Raw genomic sequence first — 25,038 nt, 5'->3', positions numbered from 1 at the left:
TGCATCTTTGTGTAAAAAAGCAGAGTGACTTAAATGAACAAAATGACAGTAAATGTATCTTATCATCATTTTATTTGAAATAGGCATACGTGTATCTTGAATTTTGAATACAAACTATATACAGTATAAGGTACTGATCATTTACAAATAGACAGAGCTGAATCTTGATATTAGTGTTCAGATTATGCTAGTCTAAGCATGAATATTAAGTATAGGAGACCAAAATGTGTCAACATTTGTAACCTTGCAATGAAATCTCTTTATCAGCAGGGAATGCAAAACATTAAAATAAATGGGGGGTGACTTCTCTCTCATAGGGGCCTATTCATCAATACATAATTATCACTAGTGATAATTATGTTTTAAACTCGCTTTTAAACTCAGCTGGCCGTCCACCATCGCAATGGTCACAATGGTGATCCCAGCTTGTGACCTTGGTCGCAGTGCTGGGATAACAAATACAGATGGGCGTGTCATATATCTCCTGCTGAATTTGCATATTAGGAAGTATGCAAATGCAAAACCGCTTGCGTGCAGCTTTTCAATTCTGTCCTAAGTTGAATCATCCTCTTGGTACCATAAGTCAGAAGCAGGACACAGGATGTGCTTCTGACGCCTCATACAGGAAGTTTAGTAAAGTTATAACCACAGCATGCTTGCCGACATTCTGGCTGCCAGGTCGCCATAGCAGACTTGGTGATGACGTGATTCAGCGAGGTTTCTGTGGGAGTTGCAGAGGGGGGCAGTAGATTTGCCTGCTATTCTGGGGAGTCAGGAGTGCCACCCAATTTTTGGGCCAATTTTCACGGCCAAGTCGGTAGAGTAAGTTTTCTGGAGAGTCGGGAGTGCCACCCAATTTTCGGGCCAATTTTCACGGCCAATTCGGTAGAGTAGGTAAGTGTGAACCACAGTTCAGAGAGAGTTGGATATACAAGGAGTTCTCTAAGGGCAAAGCAGTAATACTTGTCAGCACATTCCTAGGGATGATAGAGACAAGAATCCACTCAGTATTTGTATGCGAATGCCTATAGCTTCCATTCTACAGTACATTTCCCTCCTTTCTATCTAACACAGTGGCCCCCTTAAAACAGCTAGCTCCATGCTCCTGGCAGGGGCATCTTAAGAGAGGAGGGGCCCCTTGTGCACTCCCCATGCTGGGCCCCCTCCTCTCTCCCTGGTGGCCGGCAGCCGACTCACGCAGCTGGCCAGCCAACAGAGCATTAGTAGACTCCGGGCACACTCTAGCAGAACACCCAAAACATGGCCGGTGTGAGCAGCGCTGACACCCAATGCAGAACCACGGACAGGTGAGTTTAAAATAATATGGGTGCAAGCTGTGCGGTGCGGGGCCCCCCTGGAACCTGCACCCATGATAGATACGCCACTGGCTCCTGAAATAGCAGATATGTGACAATCTGCAGCCATTGTAGCTGGAAATCTGTTACTGTGATGGGTAAAAATAAAAAAATATACTGAAGAACGAGGGGTAACAACAGGGGTATTTTTCTGGAAAAATAGGTTCAGGAACTGTGGGTGGAGCAACTGGGGGTGGAGCTATAGAAAAACAATTTTATATATATATAGTATTTAGAGAAGAAGGCACTCAAAAGGGACTTTAAACTTAAACTTATCTTATGGAAAATACATTTTGACCCAGGACATTACGTTATGAGAGGTTCAGGAACTGGGTTCCTGCTGCAAAATAGCACAAACTTATGCACATAAGTATGTATTTCAGTAAATACATAGAAATAAGATCACACAATTTACAATAGTGCTGTAGGAACAAATATATTTTTTGTTTGCAGAATCTATTTTTGTAAATATGACACATAGCCTGCTACAGGGCTCGTAGTAGACCTTGGGACCTTTCCTTTACTTATCCCAAGAACTCTCTGATCTCCTGCTGTCCTGTTCCAGGCTTACGGTCAACAGGTCACATCCCTCTGTAGCTGCCTTGGTTTCCCCTCCAGGTTTAATATTGGAATCGGCAGAAAATATCAGGGCTACTGTAGCTGATATTCTCTGATATTCTCTTCAGAGCCAATGAATCCCAGGAAAGCGTTTTGTTGAATAATAAGATAACAATAAGATAAAAAGAATGTCTGCTCCAAAATTTAGTAGTAAATTAATATTCCCCAACTGATTGAGCTATTGGTGGAAAACAAAATTATCATATAATCTGCAGAATTAATGGTTAACTGTTTTGCAGAGTGATGCAACATAATTGCAATATTGTAAAAACTAACAGTGGGTCTGATTCAGTAATGTACGCAAATACCAACACAATTGTGTTTTTACACAGAACGCAACAGCAAAAAGGTAAGGGTTAGGCACCGGGGAGGGAGTGTTAGGAATAGGGTGTGGGGAGGGGGAGGGGGAGATTAGGTTTAGGAACTTGGGGGGGAGGTTAGGTTTAGGCACCGAGGAAGGGGTGTTAGGTTTAGGGTGCGAGGAGTGGAAGGTTAGGTTTAGGCACTAGGGAGGGGGGGTTAGGTTTAGGCACTGGGGAGGGTGGGTTAGGGTAGGGAAAATACTCACCAGTCGCCGCAGGCACGAGCAAGGACACAGTGGCTAATTTATGCATGCCGAGAAAATAGTTCTTAAACGGTTCTGATACTCCTGCATTTCTCTAACCACCTCCCGATACTTCCCCCAAATGTGAGTGTAAACGCAGTGCACAATGGCTAACACTCGATCAATCTTCGTAAATATTGGCATTGTGTAAATCTCCAAATCAGGCCAATATTATTACTGTCTCCCAAGCTATATAATGTATAGGAAAGGGAGGAGGATGTGACAGATAAGACAATGGAATTGCTTTAGCTCGCAAGTAGATACTTTGGAAACAGAATATTTACTTTATGGATCAGAAGAAAAGTTAACAGTTTATATAAAATGAAGATACTGTGTATAAATAAATAAAAAAATGGTTTTCCTTTTAAAGAGTATAATAAATGTATAGATGCTGTACCAGGTTCTCCATAAAGGTTTATGGTTGAATGTACAGTGTGCATTTGCAACAGTAATTAAGTTGCATAATTATTTTTACATTGTGCATTCATCCAAATTGTGCCCATTGTTTTAGTACTTGCTCTAGAAGAAGCCGGTTATGGATGAGCATTTAAATGTATGTTGGATACAGCAGGGGATGGAGATGCAGGTAAACCACACCCCATAGAAATGTGGCCAGTATTCACGTACATGCAACTTTAAGATACACTTTGTAGGTTGAGTATCTTTATACATCCCATAAGTCTGGTGCAAGTTTCCAGGTTGATGATGATAAGGACTTCATATTTTGGGCTGTATATATCTATATTAAAGATGAGCAGTTCGGTTTTTCCCAAAACCGAACATACCCAAAGTTAAGAGTTCCGAGTGAATCCGAGTCCTTGCTCAGGTCTTCCCACCTAGCTTGGATCCCAGAATGAAGCAAAACGTCATCTTCCCGGCGTCAGATCTTCGTGTGTTTTGGGTTGCATATAAAAGACCTTACTACGTGATTGGACACCATTTCACACAGGAAAGCAGAGGGAGAGCATGTGGCACTGTGCCTTGTACATACAAACGTCATTAGGAGGATGCCGATATCAATGAAGGGAGTTGGTGTGGGACTATGGGCTGTGTACTGTAGTGTATGTCTACACTACTGGTAGTTGTTGTTGGAGTAGGTAGATGCAATGGGTGTGGTAAGGATCGCTGTCATCAATGTCACTCAGTCAGTGTACAGTATGTGTATTTGTTGTTTGTCACACACACTGTTGTCACACACTGTACACTCGCACACTGCAGCAAACAAACAGGCTACTGTGTGTGATGCTCTTGATTGTTACTCGTTTGTTAATGTGAACCTGCACCATTCCTTTTTTGTCATTTCTCAAGGAAATCTGGCCCTGATTCAGAGCCGGACGCTCTGACAGAGTGCTCGCTCTGAATCAGGGCGTCTTTTTTTTTTTATGGAGTGGCCTCCTGGCCGCTCGCATTGCTGTGGGTGGGAAGGTCCAAGGACAATTCCATCATACACCACTTTTCATTATGGGATTTGCCAAGTTTGTTTGTGTTTGACAGGCAGTCTATATTACTGTAATTTGCTGGGGTGTTCATATTCTTTTGTGTCTTGCAATGCCGTCCTTCACCAGCTTTTTTCTATTCAAATAGGCCCAGTTTCCTGCAGTTTATCAGCAGATACATATTAGTATCTTCATTTGGCCAATATGGGTGAAAACAATATTGTCAGCTGTGAGATGGTCAAAAATTGTCAAAATTGATTGCAAATGTCTGGTAAGTAATGTTATCAAGCTTCATAATATTGTAGGAACAAAAACAGGTCCAAATTACATGATTTTAGCAGTTTTAATTTTAAGAAATCTAACACCAAAACATAAAAGAACTAAAACACTTGAGGGTGGGTTTGCCAAAATCAAAAAATGGGGGTCCGCACACATCTCTAATCTATATGCTAGATTCAATGTTACTTTATCTACAGAAAAGTGCAGCTTAAAATACAGCTACTGAAAGGTAAGAATAGAGACACATTTTTGCACTTTTTATCAAAAGTCACAAATTTATGCCAATTTATTCTAATTCAGACCATGGAAGTATTACATTTGAATAAAGTAAGGGGCATTATCCCTTTTTTGTGAACTTACAAATTTTGCCCCAAATATTGACTAGCCTTTCTCATTAATAAAACACGTATTGTCACCAGTGGGTCATGGCGGCTTATATAAATAAATCTCTTTAGCATAATAACGTGAAATTGTCAAAAAGTATTTATAGACATCACCTTCTTTTGTTAACGTCTTATGCAGCTCTGAAGAGCAGAATAGGAGAGCTTGCCAAAAATCTCAGCGTATGGCTCCAAAATGGGTATTTGAAGGTACTGAAAGCATTATTTCTGTCTCCAGAAAAAGAATATAAATCTCTGATTGCTTCCATGGCCTCCAGCAAATCTGCTGGCTTCAGAAAGATCAAGTACGTGGAGAGTGGCCTATTCCTGCCAAGGTCAAGAAAATAACTCTCACATACAAAAAAAAAATTAATAATAATAAAAAAAAATCTTACTGTGTGAAAATAACAATCTCCTGCTGCACAATTATAATCATACGGGCTTGGTTGTATTTTAGTTGGATTAATTCTATGTATTGTTTTACTGTAGCTATGTGATTATATGAGTCAGAAATGAATGGCAGATCTTGGATCTTGAACACAGGTGTAGCACAGAGAAACAGTATGTGTCAAACATTTAGACATGGATCAGTTTTATTTAAAGAATAAATACATTATTTAGGTGCGAATTATAAAACAATTAGCTTTAAAGTGCTAACAAAAGTTTTTTTTTAAAGGTTGGAAGAATGGATCTGGAGCACAAATGTCTAATTCTTCAGACTTCTGTTCTCCTGTGACTGCACCTGTTTTGTATTTGTTGATGCATGGCATAACGCATCAAAATGTCTTTGACTCCTGAAGTGTAAAAGTTTGGTCCTTCTGATCGCAAGAACTTAAACCATTGGGCACTTGGGCCAGGAATTGTACTGAGACATGAGACATACTGTAAGTAATCTACAGTGTGAGAGAGGCGCAACAGCATAACCTCTTTCTCCAGTAGAATGACTCTCACTTTCTCATGTCCTCGGAGAGTAGAAGAGATTTTGTACCAGCCAAAAAGGGGGTATCCTCTATATGTCCCCCAGCACACTAAATTGCACCTGCAACAATACTTGAAAACTATATGTTAAGAGAAATTCAGAGATATTTTTTGCATGCATTTGCAAATACATGGTAAGCCACCAGGCCAACTTCATGGTTTCTCTGATACTGATGGTCCCTACAGTACACTACATGATAACAGTACTCACTCTGGGCCATGTAATGGGAAATTAGATAGCAGTTGTTCATCTACAGTATATGTGAACAAGGTGGGCTAATGTTGAGCTAATTAAACAAAAATAAATTTGATGTGATTCTGCATCCTTTGCAATTAATAATTACCATTACCATATCAGTAAACAAAAAGCATATATTGCATATGATAACATAAAAACTTATAGTATCTATCTATCTATCTATCTATCTATCTATCTATCTATCTCATATCTATCTACATATCTGTGTGTGTTTCTCTACTTGAAATTCGCCGTATATATAATGGGTGCAAGGTGTGTGGTGCACATGGGTCCCTGGGTCAAGGGGGGCCCACACACTGCAAATTATGAACCCATTTAAATTTTCTTACCTCTCTGTCAGCACGGTGCCTCATAACAGGCAACAGAACATTGGGCAGGGAGCGGACGCTCCCCTCCTCTCTTGGTGCCCCTGCAATAACTGTAACTTTGCCCCCTCTCATTGACCATGCCAATAACTGTAGTCCTGTTAACCTTTGTTGCCCTAAACACATCATACTGCTGTCCCAGTGACATGAAGACTATATTATACTAACATATTGTGATTACATGTAAACTCGTAGCCAGGTCACTGATTCCCACAATCTCAGTGACCAGTTCATCCATCTCCTGAATTACTTATGTGCTTCCATTAACATTTAAAGGAAGCAACTGCCTATACGCTTTTGTAGCTCTATCATCTTCTACGCTGGTTACAGCTGGGTGTGCAATAGATGAAGAATGAATATAATTGGTGCACTTACTTTAGTTAAGTGTGCCTGGTAACTACTAGTCAGATGTATTCAGTACCAGCAGTAGTTTAGTTGGAGTTCATTCACAGCTGGCAGACTGTCAATTAAAATGTCTACACAGTCAGACAACCTAGATCAGACTCTGACAAGAGATGACAAGACGTGTAATTAGAATAGAGTACAGGTAAGGTGTAGATTGAAGAAAATAATTGCAAAATACAGTAGTTGGTGACATTTTAATAAACACCGGCTATTGTGTAGCAGTTATTGTGTAGGAAGTATGTAATCTATCATTCACTATGGAAGCCCATTTGAAATATTTCAAGGTCAGCAAGGAGGGGTTTTCTAGAGGCTTCAGATTCTAATCTCTTCTGCATGTGCATATGGTAGTACATGTTTGACTTCTTCCACAATTGGTTGTAAGATTTTTTTGGTGTGATTTGTTCTTAGCTTTTCCCAGTACTACTATAGCCTCAGCACACATCAGAAAGAATATTTGCTGTCTCTGTTGCATTCACAGATTATATACGTTTCACAAACTATACATTTACATATACAGGGCCTGAGCCTGAGTCAGATGCATGTGCAAATACTGTAGAAGTAATAAATCAGCAATTGCGCTAGATAAGTTATATGCACTAGGAGGGTGTCTGCTGGTGTGTACGGATTTTACGTCTATTGATGGAGTATACTGCCCATACAATTTGAATTTCAGGGCAGTAATTGGGTGGCCATCATGTGAATTCATGGATCTGTTCTCATGGAAGTGTTAGTGGACTCTCGTAGGAGTACCAGGGGAGTGTCGTGGGTTCGTATGCCAGCTTTGGTGATTGATCATTACATGCAGACAGAAAGTGTTTATTTGTGTGTGCCTGTGGTGTGCTTGTGTAGAGTATAGTGTTAGTGTAGATTTTTTTCATTTTTATTTGTTAATATGGAGGGTGAGAGGAGAAGGAGCAGAGATGAAGATATAACCCAGAGATAGAAGAGAATGCTCAGAAGGTGATCTCTGAATCAGAGGAGTAGAGGGACCCAGAGGTAGGGGAAGAAGCGCAGAAGGTGATCTCTTAATCAGAGAAGTAGAGGGACCAGAGGTAGGGGAAGAAGTGCAGAAGGCGATCTCTGAATTAGAGGAGTAGAGGGACCTAGAGGTAGGGGAAGAAGTGCAAAAGGTGATCTCTGAATCAGAGAGTAGAGGGACCCAGAGGTAGGGGAAGAAGTGCAGAAGGTGATCTCTGAATTAGAGGAGTAGAGGGACCCAGAGGTAGGGGAAGAAGTGCAGAAGGTGATCTCTGAATTAGAGGAGTAGAGGGACCCAGAGGTAGGGGAAGAAGTGCAGAAGGTGATCTCTGAATTAGAGGAGTAGAGGGACCCAGAGGTAGGGGAAGAAGTGCAGAAGGTGATCTCTGAATCAGAGGAGTAGAGGGACCCAGAGGTAGGTGAAGAAGTGCAGATGGTGATCTCTAAATCACAGGAATAGAGGGACCCAGAGATAGGGGAAAAGCATAAGAGGTGGATTCTGAGTCAGAGGAAGAAAGGGACCCAGAGGTAAGGAAAGAAGTGCAGACAGTGGATTCTGAGTTTGAGGAGTAATGGGACCCAAAGGTAGGGGAAAAAAGCGCAGGTGGTGGATTCTAAGTCAGAGAATTAAAGGGACCCAGAGGTAGGGGAAGAAATGCAGGAGGTGGACTCTGAGTCAGAGGAAGAGAGGGATCCAGAGGTAGGGGAAGAAGTGCAGGAGGTGGTTTCTGAGTCAGAGGAGGAGTAGGACCCAGAGATAGGGGAGGGAGATTAGGAGGTAGAGTCAGAGGAATAGAGAGAGTCAAGGAAAACAAAATCTGGATGGAATGTCAGCTCTTCATTTGAAGAGAATGTGGCTCTGGTCATTGCCCTTGTCACAAATTATGAAGTTCTGTTTGGGAGGCAGGTAGCATAGACCTCAGAGAGAGGAGGCAGCTATGGGAGTGGCAGTGCCGACTGTGAATGCTGTGGGCCATTTTACATGGACTGTGGTTCACTGCAGGAAGCGTTTCTCAGACATAAAGAAACAGGTGAAGGTGAAGATGTCCGAGAAGTGCAAAGTGGCACCAGGACAGTTGTTGATCTCCCCTTGAAATTAAGTTTCTGGAATATGACTAGCCAATACTGGGGATAATACTAGCTGATATAATAGAAGGTGTCAATGTGCATGACATTGATGAACCCCACAACTGTTGCAGCCTGATAAGTGTATATTTTTTTTACTGTATACAGTATAAACAATAATAGTGCCAGGTATAATAATTTGTTGTTTGAAAGTGAAAAAAAAGAAATAAATTGTGCAAGCACAATTTTCTTCAAGGTCCAGACACAACATCAGATGTCCTTTCCTGTGCTGCCTCAAATGGTCCAGGATTAAACTGCAGCTACTTTCCAGCTACCTGGTAAGTGCCAACATTCCTACAACATATCCCAATATTTTTCTTTTTTTATAAATATCATTTTCTAAGTCTACCTCCCCAAAACAAAAACACTTTGAAGCATTGAATTCTCCAACAACATGCTATTTTTGGTCATTCGGTGATTAATATTTGTACTTCAAACACTACCTATAGTAGGAAAAAAGGCATGCCAGTATAATTTTAATTAACATTACAAGCAACATTATAGAGAGAACATAATATTTAGAGAAGTGCTCAGACCTCCGTATTTTGGTCTTAGATTTAGTTTTGGATCTGGATTCATCTTCGTGTTTTGGTTTTGGTTTTGCAAAACCACTCTCAACTGTTTTGGATCTTTTGTTTAAATTGATAAAAAGTTTTTAAAAACAGCTAAATTCCACAAATTTTTGCAATCCATATCCCAAAACCCAAAATTCAGATTTAAAATCTGAATTTGGAACCATGGGAAGATCAGAACCATGACTTAGGGGATCAGAACCGCAACTTGGATATGTCCAGATCAACAAAATTCATGTGAATTTGGATTCCTGGAGAACCAAACTGCACTACTCTACATCAGATCACAAACATTAATACCAGTGTATACCTTCAATAGAAAGTGATATCTTGCAACATAATGAGGCTTCTACACATTAGGGAATTACTGTTGAGACAGAATAAGAACCCATGATTACTCTGCACTTCTTGTTTGTGCAACAACCAAAGGAAGCAACAGCTCTTTCCACAACTGCACCAAAACAATACCTGCAAGACATCCAGCAGTATTGAGGGCATAACTGATTTGAAAGAATGCAGGTGGATTTGATGACAACACAAATCAGACTTTGGGGTTCCAAGAACAATCGAGTCCTGGCTCGTATCACTTTGGGATTCTGAGTAGAACCAAGACCCAACTCAGGTGTTCCCACCAAGTTCAGTATTCATAGCTAAAAACTGGATCTTGCATATTTTGGATTGCATTTAAATCTCTCCCTCATGATTTAAGGTGCTGTAAGGTGGTCAAAATTGACTGTAACTAACTGAAAATTAATTTAATTGATATTAATAATACTATATGAACAAAAACAGGCCAGGGTTACAAGGTTTTATAAGTTTTTAGCAAGCTTTTAAGAAATCCAAAACCAAAACTGAAACCAATCAAAAGAATTAATGGTGGTTTTGCAAAACAAAAAATAAGACAAGGATTTGTAAAACAAAGCCAAAACACAGGGGTCTGAGCACATCTCTAATACAGATATGGCCTCATACACCTAGCCTCAATTTGCCATATGGCATGATACTACTGGCATCAGTAAGCTGCCAGGTCCTGTGCAACTCTGCTTGCACTGAGCATCTTTTTCATCTGAATATGCATTTTAGTCACAATGGGATATGACTAATATGCACTAGGAAACTGCACTGATTAATTTGTTATGTGTGCTCCATAGTCTGTAAACTATGTACAATGGACCTTGGGGTGGAAAAATGCAGTGGTTTAGTAATAATACAAAAGCACAGAGGTCACATTTACTGTACTTGCATGTAAAGAAGTTGTTAAAAAAGTCATTACCTAACCTGCCTCCCACTTTCTGTGCTCTGAAAGTTGCTTGATGATAATAAGACCCCTACCTGCTCACTGTCTATTGTAAAATCAGGTGGAACAGTTTAATGTAATGCCAGATTATGCAACAGACCACTATAGAGCACAATATCTGAGACCTTTTCTGGACACCTGAACCTTGATTTTAATTGTCCAACAGTGCATTATTTAACTGATCTAGTGGCTATATCTGTCTCATTATACTTTGCTCATCAGGAGTCTGTGGAAGTGATAACAGAGTCAGAAGCCAGGAGCTATAGCCAAAGCCAGAAACACCTGTTTAATTAAATAAAAAATACTATAATTAGTACAATTACATATTGTTCTCTAGCATTGAGGTGTAAGAAAACATTATAGGTAACTCAAACAGCAGCCATTACTTTGGCATTTGTTCTTGCTCAAACTTAGCATAGAGGGATGACCCTGTGAAATGCCCGCCCATGCACAATAAGATTTTCAGCTAGACTTTAAAAGTTCAAGCATTCCCTGAAAATGCACCTTTTCAGACAAGCTTATCAGATTCCAGAACCACCCACATAACACTCATAGCTTCCCTATCTAACTCCCTTCTTATAGTATATACATATCATCACATATTTTCTCTTTTTTCAATTTAGGCCAAATTTCCTGTGTGACTGGATCATGCAGCTCATCAATAACCTCTGAAATCTGGCTGGACCAATTTTCAATATGTATCACCTATCCTTGAGTATCAACACCTATTTCTCTATAGATTGTAAGCTTGTGAGCATGGCCCTATTATCTTTATATCTGTATTTTACTACACTATTTTATTCTATAATGTTGTTTCCATTTGTAAAGCACAACGGAATATGCTGCACTATATAAGAAACTGTTAATAAATAAATAAACTAAATGACTGAGTATTAAGGCATTGTAACATGAACCAGGATAACTAGCTACAAAACTCATGATTTTTGTTTTTGCATTATACACCACCTGCACATTCATTTATTAGGCATATTGCCTGTTGGTGGAAACTTCTGCCCTATACTTAGGTGGTCTTAGCCCAATGTGTGTACAGTCTATAGTTCCCAGAACATTAGACAGTCCTGCAAGACTATAGAAATCTATCCTTAGTTCATACCACTGTGTTATGGCTGGGAAAGTAGATTGAGGTATATGAGTGGGTTTCCAAGGCTTCCATATCATGGGTGAAATGGCTGTAAAAAGTTGGCTGTGTAATACCCTCCACTCTAGACTGACTATAATGAACCAGTGGCAAAAAATGCAGAGCCCACAGCAGCTTGTGCAGGCCTAACATTGCTGGTGACCTTGCCATGTCTGGCTCAAAATGATCCTTGGCAATGTCATACAGCCTCAATAAGTTGGTGTGATTGAGGTGGAACATATGTATGACCTCACTATCAGAAACAGCATTGAGGTTCAAATGCACATTGAGTAACCTAGACCTGCATAGGCTCTGCAGTACCTCAGGAAGCTGCTGTTGGTCTAATGTTTTTGCCTCATCACTCCTACTCATCAATTGGTGGAGTACTGCATATCTCATGTAAGTGTGGAGCATAAATTAACCTTGAAATGCCATTTTTTTATAGCCACTGCACACAACATTGTTATTTCCTTTTTTATAGGCAAAATGATGAAGATTTCTCCAACAGAATGGAGTAATCTATCATTTGGGTATTTTTAGCATCGGTTTTTTATCAGTTTTAGATTCTTACATCTGGGGTTTCTATGCTAGTACTGGTTAAAAAGCATTGATAGTGAGCAGATGATTATTTACATTCTCAGTCAGAAATGTCATTAGATTTTCATAAGTTTTGCCTTTAGTACATTGCAAAACTGACAAACTATTAAAAAGTTAAAACTGACTTTTAGTAAAATTACCCCCTGATCTTTGTAGTTCAAACAATGTGTATTTTCAGTATCATTACATATTAAACTATATTTATTTATTTTATAATATTGAAAACAGAAAAGTTGTAATTGCCTTTCTTATTTCACAATTCAACCTTCTATTATCAATTCTATTATTAATTTGACACAGAGAGACAAATGTAATATCCTAAGATTTGCTGCAAGCACCAAGATTTTGGTGATTTACTGTAGCAATAAGTTTTAAAGCCTCAATTTTTTGCTTTAAACCTTTCAACTAAATCACAGTAATCTTGAAACTTGGTGCAATTCACCGGGTTTACATGTGGATTTCTGTGTCAAATTACCTACAGAAAACTCAATTGCCAAATAATAAAATTTGCTGTATGTAATATTACAGTACATTTGCACAGAGCCTACTTTCACAAGCTGGGCTCCAATAGTTCTACTCTTATAATGCACCATGCTGGGCAACCAAGGAATAAGTGATAGAAAAAACAATATCTGAACAAGAATAGTCAGTTTTTTACAGACTTCAGTGGAAGATATAATGTAGCTTTGAACAACCAAGAATATATATTTTTTAAATCCCACACTAATTTAGTATGCTGTGCCTACTGTAGAAAAATATCTAAATGTGAGGTATAGAAAACTCTTTCCATAAGCCATTTACACATCAACTCAATCTGGTGACTGCAAATGTATCATAATGTTTATATCAGAGAATAGAATCAGGGACTCCAAAGATCCTTTTCAACTTACAAAGACAACATTGCTGTAGCACATCATCAACATGGTGCTGCTTTCATTCAAGTACAAAAATATATTTCTCATTTGATGTATTTCTCCATTAGTAAACTGACATGTTACAGAACTCCCCAAAACAATTTCTTCAATTGTTAAATTAATTTATTAGACTAATAAAACTTGTCTCAAATGTAGATGGAAATGTCAGGTATGTAGTAGGGACTCTCTAATTAAAGTGACAAATAGCTTCAATACTTATTATTACCAGTTATTTATATAGCGCACACATATTCCGCAGCACTTTACAGAGAATATTTGGCTATTCACATCAGTCCCTGCCCCAGTGGAGCTTACAATCTATATTCCCTATTACATCCACACACACATACACACTAGGGTTAATTTGTGTTGGGAGCCAATTAACCGACCTGTATATTTTTGGAGTGTGGGAGGAAACAGGAGCACCCGGAGGAAACCCACGCAAGCACAGGGAGAATATACAAACTCCGCACAGGTAGGGCTGTGGTGGGAATCGAAACCGTGACCTCAGTGCTGTTAGGCAGTAATGCTAACCATTACACCGTCTGTGCTGCCCAATACTTTCATCAATGTGAATACTAGTGTACATATATTAAATATCAAGTGAAGAGAACACACATGGGGCCATTATAAATTTGATTTGAGTTTGTTTTTTCAAAAATGTATAATTTTCTAAATACGGCAGACCTTGTTGTGTATAACAAATAACAATATTTTAAGTTATAGGCTGTGCATCATATAATAACTCAAAATGTCAAAAATTATAATTAACATTCACATCTCCATGGTGATCCAAAAATAATGCGACAATAGGAATTTTCAACATATAGAAAATCAGCGTCATGTTCAGACATTCAGAAAAAGATTTAATAATAATGTTAAATTTTAAAGTAAGAAATTAGTGGAATATTATAAAGTATTATCAATTTAGTAAATTGAATCCAGTTTTCCATGTCTCTCTTCATACAATTCTTCCTAAAGCACTGTTCCATTTAGACACATTTATGCTTATAAATATGAGTGAATCGGTATCAGAACTGTCTTTATTGCACCTCTTTTTCAACAGCTAATGAAAGGTGCAAGATATGTCCTATTAGGTGAACCCAATGTCTGCTAACTCAGAGGTTCACCATGATTACCATTAGAGGCGTTGAGAGTACCCTAATCATAGAACTGAAAATTATTCACTAAAATCTCCATTTTTAGAAAACTCAACTGTTCTATTCACATGGTGTAAAGTAAGTTAAGTTTTATACATTTTGACATTATTTATTTTGTTATATACAGTACTGGAATACTTTGAAGTCCCATGCATGTTGCAGCCACTTCTACATTACAGAAGAGGGGGATAAATTATTATTATTATTATTATTATTATTATTATTATTATTATATTATTATTATTATTATTATTATGAAGAATGCAAACACTTCAAAATAAGCTTCACAGCTGAGTGAAATATTTTGAAATAATCAGGTTAATACACATTTCAGTGTTCTTGTTGAAGAATAGTTTTACAAGCTGAAATAATTTTTAATTCACAGCAAAATTAAATTTTAACAAATTACATTTAAAATTGAAAATTATATCAATATATAAAACAAGTGTGGAAACTATTTTTATACATTTAGATTCTCTTATTTAATGATTAATCTTTTTGATCCAGATTTCTTTTTCAATTTGAAAAATAGTACTATTTGTCCAATATCCTAACTCATTCTGCACATCAAACCACGATATTGAGATCTTTGAATGACCCAAATTAGAAGAACAATGAAACTAAATAATTGCTTTACTCACCACATACTTCATACTTTTTTATTTAACATTTAATGGTAATTTTCATTATTCAGAAATCATTAAAATAAAAAAACCTAGAATTGTGTGCTTTATGAAATATTGTATAAAAGACATATCTATACAGCCATCTTGTATTGATTGGAATTATATTTTGTGGGCGTGAAATGCCTCCATTTAGTAATCTGTTTTATGCGGCTGCATATTTTCTTTGTTACCTAATTAATCAAGTACTTCTTTGCAACCTTGACTTGTCAAGTTTCACAGAGTATATTAGAACAGAGCCACCCACATTGGAAAACAGCATCTTCCTGTTATTGTCCTGCATAACAATTAATAAGACCTGTCATCTTAATTCAGTAAAGACTATTACTTTTGCTCATATTTAATTTACACGCAAAGCGGATTTTCCCCCTCTCTGACTCTGTGGTAATATATATAACTTTATGACACCAATTTCAATAATACTGCTTTTCAATATTTAATAGCATCCTAATACATATTTATATGATATCTTTATGTTTTATTTCCTATATATCTGTTTTGTAGGCAGCAAAAATGTGGGTTGCTAAATGGTCAAAGTAATGCCTAAATTATATTTTCCATAATCCAAATATTTGTAAAAGTAATTTTCTCATGATTTTTTTAAAGAAGCCTAATTATAAAAGAAAATGTTCTTTAACTTTTTACATATGAGTCAATACTGCTTTTTTAGTAATACAAGTTATTCTGTTTAGTCAATATGCATGGAATACTTTTTAGTATCCACTTAACTTCACTAAGCCTTTCTACCAAAATAAATACCCCTTAACACAGATCACACAAAGTTGCATATGTCTCCTTCCATACTCAAACAAGCCCTTGCCCCCAGACCAACCCAGCACTCGGTACCCTTAAAATCTGACTGGTACACCTATGTTCATATATATCATAACTCCTATTTGCCTATAGATTGTAAGCTTCTAAGCAGGTCTCTTTTTCCTCTCTGTCTGTCTGTTAATACCCATTCCTGTTTTTATTTAATACTGTAGGTTTAATCCCAAAAGTAAAGTGAAATGCAATTGGCTTGTACTACCTAAGTAAATGTTAATAAATACATTTAGATATAAAAACATTTGTTTGTAAAAGACATTTCTATCTAAAGATAGCATTTTAAATGATTTTTTTGTGTTGAAAGTTGTTTTTTACTTCTGCAAATTTATTTAACAGATGTGAAACACTAAAACTCATAGAAGCTCACAATTAGAGGAATCATTGATTCTCTGAGGAAATGGCCATAGGCAATGAAACATGTAAGAATGCTTCTTTTCTCTCTACTGCTATTCACACTGCATGTCATAGTAGGCAGAACGTTTCATCTCTGAAAAGTCTCTCATTATTCTCACTTTGGATTTACAAGCACATTTGAGCCCATCTTCTAAATTATTTTCTATTCTTACCTCAGATCCGGTGATATTAGCACCAAAATGCCACAGAGCCTTATTAGAGAAACTATTTGGCTGATGTTGTGTTTAATTTATTATAAACACAATCAGTGTTAGATCCTTATTGTCACAGCTGATGAACAATTTAGGTTTGCAAAGAAAGACAGTGGTAGTTATCTTACTAACAAATACTTTCATTTTGCAGTCTTCAATCTCTTAAGGATGTCGACAAGGTTCCATAGGTTCAGCAGGAAAGCTTTGTAGAGGAGCAGGCAGAAAGCATGGCCGAGCGAAAGTGTTCCTATTAAAAAATGCAGGAGGTGAATTGGACACATGTTCATGTAGGTGATCAATGTTTGACAATTGAGTAATAAGATCTAACTCAAGAACATAACAATATATTAAATATATAGTATGAGTTAAAACAAAGCTTCAAAATATTAACAGTCAATAAGTATATAAACTTTTTATAATGAAATACTTCTACCATGCAGACACACATTATCAAGTTACAGTTGATACTAAAACTAAATTATATTTATGTCTATTATGACTTTACTGGTTTAAAAGTAAGTAGACATACAAGGTACAATGATTCATAGATGAGATGGTATAAGGGCAGGATTGAGAAGGAAGACAATGTTTGGCATACATGAGACGCATAGAAAAAAGGTAAGGGGGATAGTAAGGAGAAGGAAAATACCCAAATGATAAGCAGAATAGACCAAGGGGACAAAACCAAAATACAAGAGGACAAGAATGACAAAAGTACATCAGTGACAAGCGGAAAGATATAAAGGACACTGGGCATGATTCTAGTGGGACACTGCAGTGTCTGTGTCTGTGTATGTCTTTTGGCATACAGCTGTGTCCATGAATGTGCAAGGCCTGAGATGCCCACTTTGTTTTTAATTATTTTATTTTAGTTTAGTTTTCCAAAATATAAACAAAATCTGAAAAAAGCTATACCCCCAACCCATACAAACATGAAAGTGATTTAACAAAGCCAAGGCCATTACACATAAAAAATGCATAAATCATGCATAAAAAGTAATAAGTTGAGAACATAGAGCAGTTATGAAACTGTCATAGAATACTGAGTACAAAGAATAGCTCCAACTATAAAAAATGAATGCCACTGAGTGCCCAGTGTAAAGAGCAATGACCAACTCAAAACAGTAGGAACATCACAGTGTCATCTTGCTGGGTGCCATCCCATCAACAAGTGGAACTTCACCTCTCCCAACAATAGCATAAATGGAAGCTTTCAAAGAATAGCATACTTGGTCATACTTATGTAAGCAATTATGTTTAGTTTAAATTAATTGTTTATGCCTCAACACTTCTTCATTAAATGACCCAACTTTGAAAATATAGGACTGCTAGAGGCCATGCAGGTATCAGCAATACAAGCTTTAGCCAAAGCTAGGGCATTAGGCAAGTATTGTCCAGTTATATGGATAACCATGGCAAGGACCAAAAATACACAGTTTAGGAGGAAAATAGGTAAATTTACCTCCTGTTTTAGCACTCCCCACCCCAGAGAGGACTAGCATCCAACAGCGCCAATGCATTAACAGTGACACAAGACCATAAGGGCAATTCAGGGTCACATCACATCCCCCTCATTTAAGGCAAAGGGCAGCTTCAAGAGTGTGAGCCTATGAGACCACCAGAACTCTCCTCTGGGGCAGGCACTGTCAAGTAGATATTTTAACTGTGAAAGAAGTTTAGAGCCACTGTGTGTGCACCTGTAGGTCATGCAGAACTGAGACACCAAGCAATAAAAGCTAAGATTTGGGAGCACTAGGCCCCCCAATGCCTGCATATAGTCCTAAGAATCACCATTTTAATTAGGTTTTCTTGACCAGTAAATTTCATAGGCAGTTTATTTCAGACATGTATCTTAGATTTGAGGTAGTCAATTTGTGGCCAAACATTAAGCAGAACAATATCTGATATAGCCATTGTGATTCAAATGCCCAATGATTTAAATTTGGCATTCCATTCCAAAGGAGTGACCTTAGACCCAGGAGGATGCATAGGACCACATCTAGGAAGAATACAAGACTTATTCCAATTAATGTGTAGCCCTGATAAAATACCAAAGGAATCCACCACAGAGATAAGTGCAGCAAGTGACTCAGATGCAAGAATAATAGCATGTCATTCATGTAAAGAGCCACCTTGTCTACCTGCTGCTGAATCTGGATACCCAAAAATCCTGGATGATTCTGAATAATACACCCCAGAGTTTCAGTGAGTAGGACAAAAAACTTTGGGAAAGAGAGCAGCCCTGTCTCGTACCCTTAGAGATGCAAAAGAAAGGGGGGAGACGTAGCCATTAGAGAGAGAGGGTAGGGTAATGTTTCCCAAGTATTCAAGCAGTCCTGCCAGGGTGTAATGAGTCTGAGGGGAGAAAAGAGTAGCAAAATATTCATAAATCATATTTGCAAGGCAAGGGTAGAGGTGTGTAAGCTACGGTAAGGGTCCCGAATCTGGGCTATAACTGTAGTGGCCCTGTCTTCTCTGACCAAGAAAGCCAAACAGAGAACAGTATTTATCAGATTTGGTATACTGCGGTATATCTAGCAGTAGAAGAACCATCAGTCATGTACCGCTGCTCAAGTATCTTACAACAACTTTCTAAGTCAGCATTCTTTTGTTTATGAAAAACTTTGATTTGTATTATCCTTCCAATCATGGAGACCTGCAGGACAGCTTTAAAGGCATCCTACAGCACAGTAGCAGAGACCGACTTAGTATTCACGGTGAAAAAATCTTTCCAGTTGTGTTCAAATTCTGAGTCAGCACCAATTACAGTGAGGCAGAAAGGATTACATTTCTAAGTGTCTGCCTGGAGCTGCAATATTGAAAGACAGAGCTAGAGGGGCATGGTCCGACACACCACAGGATAGATATTCCACCCTGACAACCATTGGCACCGATCTCTTAGAAATTAAAGGGAGGTTGATTCTCGAAAAGGAGTGGTGGGAGATAAAGAAACAGAAGTACCAAGGGCCTGATTCAGAGGAGGAGCAATAATTGACAAATTGGGCATGCACAGTACCGAAGAAAGCCCTAACGGTGCACACATTAAAAATATTGTGCGATGTCTGATGAAGATCATTGCATTCAGTAAATTTGTCGTGCAGAGCTGAACAAAGGCTTCAGAAATGTGGGTGTGTGGTGGGCATGAACCCTGGTGGTGGATGCAAGATCTGTGAACGTGGGCATGTCATGTGCAGTTTATTGGTGTGTATAGGTAAATTTCAGCATTAATAGTGCATACGTTCTTACTTCAGGTCATCTGAGACACTTCACTTGAGCAGCTAATGGCTTGCACAGAACTAGAGATGAGCGGGTCCGGTTCTCTGTGAGCTGGACCCACCAAAACATAGGGCACCTGTGTAGGATCTGAGTCAGGCTCACTTTTCCCCGCCTGACTCGGAATCCAAAATGATGCAAAACATCAACCTCCAACTGTCAGATTGTCGCAGGTTTTGGATTGTATATAAGTTCCTCCCTGCAGTGATCAGCACCATTTCCTTGCAGAGTCCCAAGCTGTCAGGTTGTGCTGTGCTCAATCCATGGGGCTGTGTTGTGAAATCCAGGGGTTTGCTGTGCTCTGTCCATGAGGGAGGCTGTGCTCTGTCCATCCAGGTGTGTGCTGTTCTCTGTCCAGGGGGCCATGTTGTTCATCCAGGGGTGTGCTGTGCTCCATCCAGGGGGCTGTGTTGTCCAATCCAAGGGTGTGCTGTGCTGTCCATCCAGGGGTGTGCTGTCCAGGGGTATGCTGTCCATCCAGTGTGCTGTTCATCCAGGGGTGTGATGTCTGTCCATGGGCTGTGAAAAAAAGGAACTAAAAGTAAAAAAAAATAAGTTAAAAAATGTTAAAAAGATTTTTTTATGCTGTACCCCAGTGGATCCATATAAGCACTCTGATGCTGTATGCTGTACACCCACCCCCAGTGTATACATATACTGTATAAGCACTGTGATTCTTTCGGCCATACCGCAGTGTAATATTCATAAAAATATTGTGGCGCTGACATCCTTACTTCAGTGTAAAATTCATACAAATATTGTGACACTGTAGGTTCATCATACTGCAATGTAAAATTCATACAAGTATTGTGATTGACACTGTAGGTTCATCATACCACAATGTAAAATTCATACAAGTATTGTAAGTGACGCTGAAGGTTCATCATGCCACATACCACATGTAAAATTCATAAAGTATTGTGATACTGTAGGTTCATCATACCGCAGTGTAATATTCATAAAAATATTGTGACACTGTAGGTTCTACCCCAGTGCATTCACATAAGCAGTGTGACTGTGTAGTGTCATTTGTGAACAAACTTTAAAAAAAGATAAAAATTAAAAATGTTGGCACAAATTGAAGTGTGTGCTGTACCCCACTATTTTTGTGTTTGCTTATATTGAGAATGATCAGTTGAGAGGACAGCATGAGCCACATAGTAGTGCTGGAGCTGCTGCTACCATTGACAATACTAGTCCATCAACATCATCTACTGAAGCCGATGCCAAAGGGCAAGGAGGGCTTAAGTCAGGACAACTAAAATGAAAGAACCAATCTTTTACAGTGGTATAGAAAAAAAAAACATCAAAGGGAAATTTAGCTGTAGAAAAACATAAAATTGGCAACATGACTTTCACCACATAAAGTGGCAAGGAAAGGCTAAGAACTTGGCCTTTATTTATGACTGCTGGTTCTTCCTTTAATAATGATGTAAGCCCTTCTCCCTGTAGAAGTTTTAAAACAATGAAAATCGTTAAGGCACAGAAACCAACTGTGTGCTCAGAAATGTACAAATCCCTAAAGAGAGTCTAAGTGTGTCTGTGGGTGCCATGTGTGAGCCTGACCTTTCCAATACTGTACTCAAAGAGGAGCATCTTTCCACCATTTGTGTGCCCTCTGCAAATGTGAGGATGAGCAGCACAAGTCAACATGCTGACATAGAAATTGAGGATGCTGCTATGGAAGTGCACGAGGATGAGGTGTAGCTGACGCTAATACGGATGTCAATAATGAGGACGATGATGACGAGGATGTTGTTTGTGTAGATCAATCACCAGTGGAAACAGTTGTACCCCATGATAAGGAAAAGCCCATTGTCATGCCTGGGCATAAGACTTAGAAATCTACTTTTTATGTGTGGAATAATTTCTATCAAATTTGGATAACAATTGTCAAGCTATCTGTACCCTTTGTAAAGCTAGAGTAAGTAGAGGTAGAGACTTTATCCATTTAGGAACCTCCTCCCAGTTACATCATCTGCAGTACATCCATCCAAAGTTTTTTGCCAAATTCAGAAACTTTGACTAAAAAAGTAACAACCAGCAGTCCAGCATCAGCTAGCTCTTTTCACTCTGCTAGATCTAAGCACCTGCTATCTTCACCACCAACACTTTCATCAACAATATCCTCAATCATGATCAGAAATAGTCCTGCATCCAATTTGATTAGGCAAACTCAGTCCTCCCTATCCAGGATTCCTCAGAAGAATTCTTGAGCGCTATGCCTGCTGCTTCTGGGAGAGATCTACATTCCAGAAGTTGACCAGGAAGACTACTAGTAGTAGTTTAAAAAAACAATTGACTGTTAAACAATCCTTTGCAAGGGGGAGCAAGTATGACAGCAATCACCAAGTTGCACAGTGGATCACTGTCACCATAACAAATATGATGGTAGTAGATGTGTGTCCAATATCTGCCATTAATGCAGTGGGTTTTAAACAGTTAATTGAGGTCCTGTGTCCCCACTACCAAATCCCATCTAGATTCCACTTCACTAGAAAAGCAATTCCCAGCCTGTACAGGGATGTTAAGAAAAACTTAGTGTCCTCCAAAATGCTGTTGAACTAACTGTCTACTTAACCACAAATATGTGGACAAGTGGACCAGGGCAAACACAAGATTACATGACTGTAACAGCCCACTGGGTGGTTGTATTGTTTTCAGTGGCACCAAACAGCAGTAGCTTCTAAGAAATCAGCTAATTCAGCGGCAGGCTACTACTATGTGTATTAGGTTTCATTAAGAGACATATCACTGCCAACCTTTTAGAAAAACTCAGGAAAGTCATTGCAAAATAGCTTACCCTACTTGGACTCTCCTCAGGATTTTTGATTTCTGACAATGCCACCAATATTGCGAGAGCATTGCAGCTGGGTGAATTCCAAAATGTCCCATGTTTTGCTCACACAATCAACTTGGTGGTGCAACATTTTTAATGACAATGACAGGGCCATGCAAGAGATGCTCTCTGTCACCCAAAAATTTACTGGACATTTTCGCCATTCAACAGGTGCATGTGGAAGATTGCAGCACATGCAAAAAAGCTTGAATTTGCCCTGCCATAAGCTAAAGCAGGTGGTAGTTACACGGTGGAGCTCCACCCTTTATATGCTTCAGTGGATGTAGGAACTGCAAAAAGCCACCCAAAGCTACACAATGGAATGTACCTTTCTCAAGCTCAGTGAAAAATACTTTGTGTTGTGCAAAGTTCTGAAACCCTTCAAATTAGTCACCTGTGATGTGAGTTTAGACGCTGACAGCTAGAGTCAAGTGATTCCACTAATTAGACTATTGGAAAAGCAGCTTGAGAAACTGAAGGAGGAGCTGCAACTAAGCAATTCCTCTAAGTATGTTGGACTTGTAGATCAAGTCCTTTATTTGCTATGCCAGGATCTAAGGTTGTTAGGTCCTTCCAATCGGATCAATACATTTTGGCGACCATGCTGGAGCCTAGATATAATTCATATGTCTTTCCTCCCAATGGACCCAGATCTGAAGAGATGCAAAGATCTGGTTGTAAGCAAATTGTCAGCTCAAGTGGCATGTGATGGCTCCTCTTTCAGTTTCTCCAGCAAGTGCGGCTGCCAAGAAAGTACTAAACTTTCCCCAAAAAACACCCACTGGTGATGCAGGTGCGTCAACACAACTAAGTATTGACATCTGGTCGGGTCTAAAATAATTGCTTGCAATTAATGAAACCTCTACCGTGACTCAATCTGATACTGAATGGTTAAAGACTATTTTAATGAGAGCATCCAAATAGGCATGTCAGACAGTCAGTCTGACTACTGGCAGGAAAAAAAGGCAATTTGGAGACCCTTGAACAAACTGGCTTTGCTTTACTTGAGCTGCCCATCCTCCAGTGTGTACTCAGGAAGAGTTTTCAGCACAGCCAATAACCTTGTCAGCGATCAGCATAGGAGGCTAGTTGTGGAAATGTGGAAAAGATGATGTTCATCAAAATGAACTACAAATTCCATGAGGAAGACCTTTACCGCTAATTATATCCCAAAACTGCAGATGCACCTGTAATGGTGGATTCCAGCGGAGACGAATCAATATTGTGTGAAGATGATGTACACAATTATGAGGGTGAGTAATCAGATGATGATGGTGACAACATCTTGCCTTTGTAAAGCCAGTTTATGCAAGGAGAGCTCATTGTCAGCAATGTAAGCTGCCCAGTAGTAGCTTGTTTTGTGGGGACCCAAACAAACCAATCAATTCAGCCACATTTGGCAGTTCCTATCACTGAAGTGATTGGTTTGTTAAACTGTGTATGTCCTTTTTAATATATACAACATAAGGGTGGGTGGAAAGGCCCAAGGACAGTTCCAATTCCATCTTGCACCTCCTTGTTACATCATTTGCAGCAAGTTCATGCAATTTATTTAAGAAAATGATAATACTTTCTAATTTAATAACAAGCATTCCAGTATCAGCTACTAGCAGTTTGGACCAGCACACGCAATCTCCGCCACCAACACTTTCATCATTATCCTCTTCCTTAATGATTGCAGGTAGTTCTTCCAAAAAAATGTTTTGTGGAAGCTCAACTAAACCAAGGACCAAGGACTTGTTACTAAAGTGCTTGGTTTGTTAAACTGTGCATGTCCCTTCCTGGAATGACTCAGTCACTTCATACACATGTCTAGATGTGTCACAGCTACAAATTATAACTGTTGCTGGTTTCCCACACATTATAGAGGTTTTGGATGGCATCTATATTGCCCTAGTGCCACCAGCACATATTGAGCACCTTTTTTAGGAACAGAAAGTATTTCCACTACATTAATATGGTGGTGGCATGTGGTGTCTCCCTCCAGATTCTTGCTCTGTATGACAACTTTCTGGATAGCACACATGATGCATTTGTCATCTGGGTATGAGATCTGGCAGAAATGATCAGAGAGGCATGGTGGAGATGCATGGTTTTTAGGTAAATATATTGTGTTTTTCTTGTGTTTTTTTTAAACAAATTTTATATATGCTTGTGTCATTTATTATTTTTCATAAATACAGGAGATAGTGCCTACCCTTGTCGTTTATGGCTCCTGACTCCATCATCATTACCAAACACAGATGCAGAGTTTGATTACAAGGAAGGTTGTTGAATGGGCCGTTGAGCTATGGAAGGCCAATATTTGGTGCTTGGACCAGTCTGATGGAGTCCTCGTGTATGCTCCAGA

Source organism: Taudactylus pleione, unplaced genomic scaffold (genome assembly GCF_031769625.1).
Source record: "Taudactylus pleione unplaced genomic scaffold, aTauple2 ptg000321l, whole genome shotgun sequence".
Classification (NCBI taxonomy): Eukaryota; Metazoa; Chordata; class Amphibia; order Anura; family Myobatrachidae; genus Taudactylus; species Taudactylus pleione.
The sequence above is the reverse complement of the archived record's forward strand: the minus strand, read 5'-3'. Positions refer to the sequence as shown.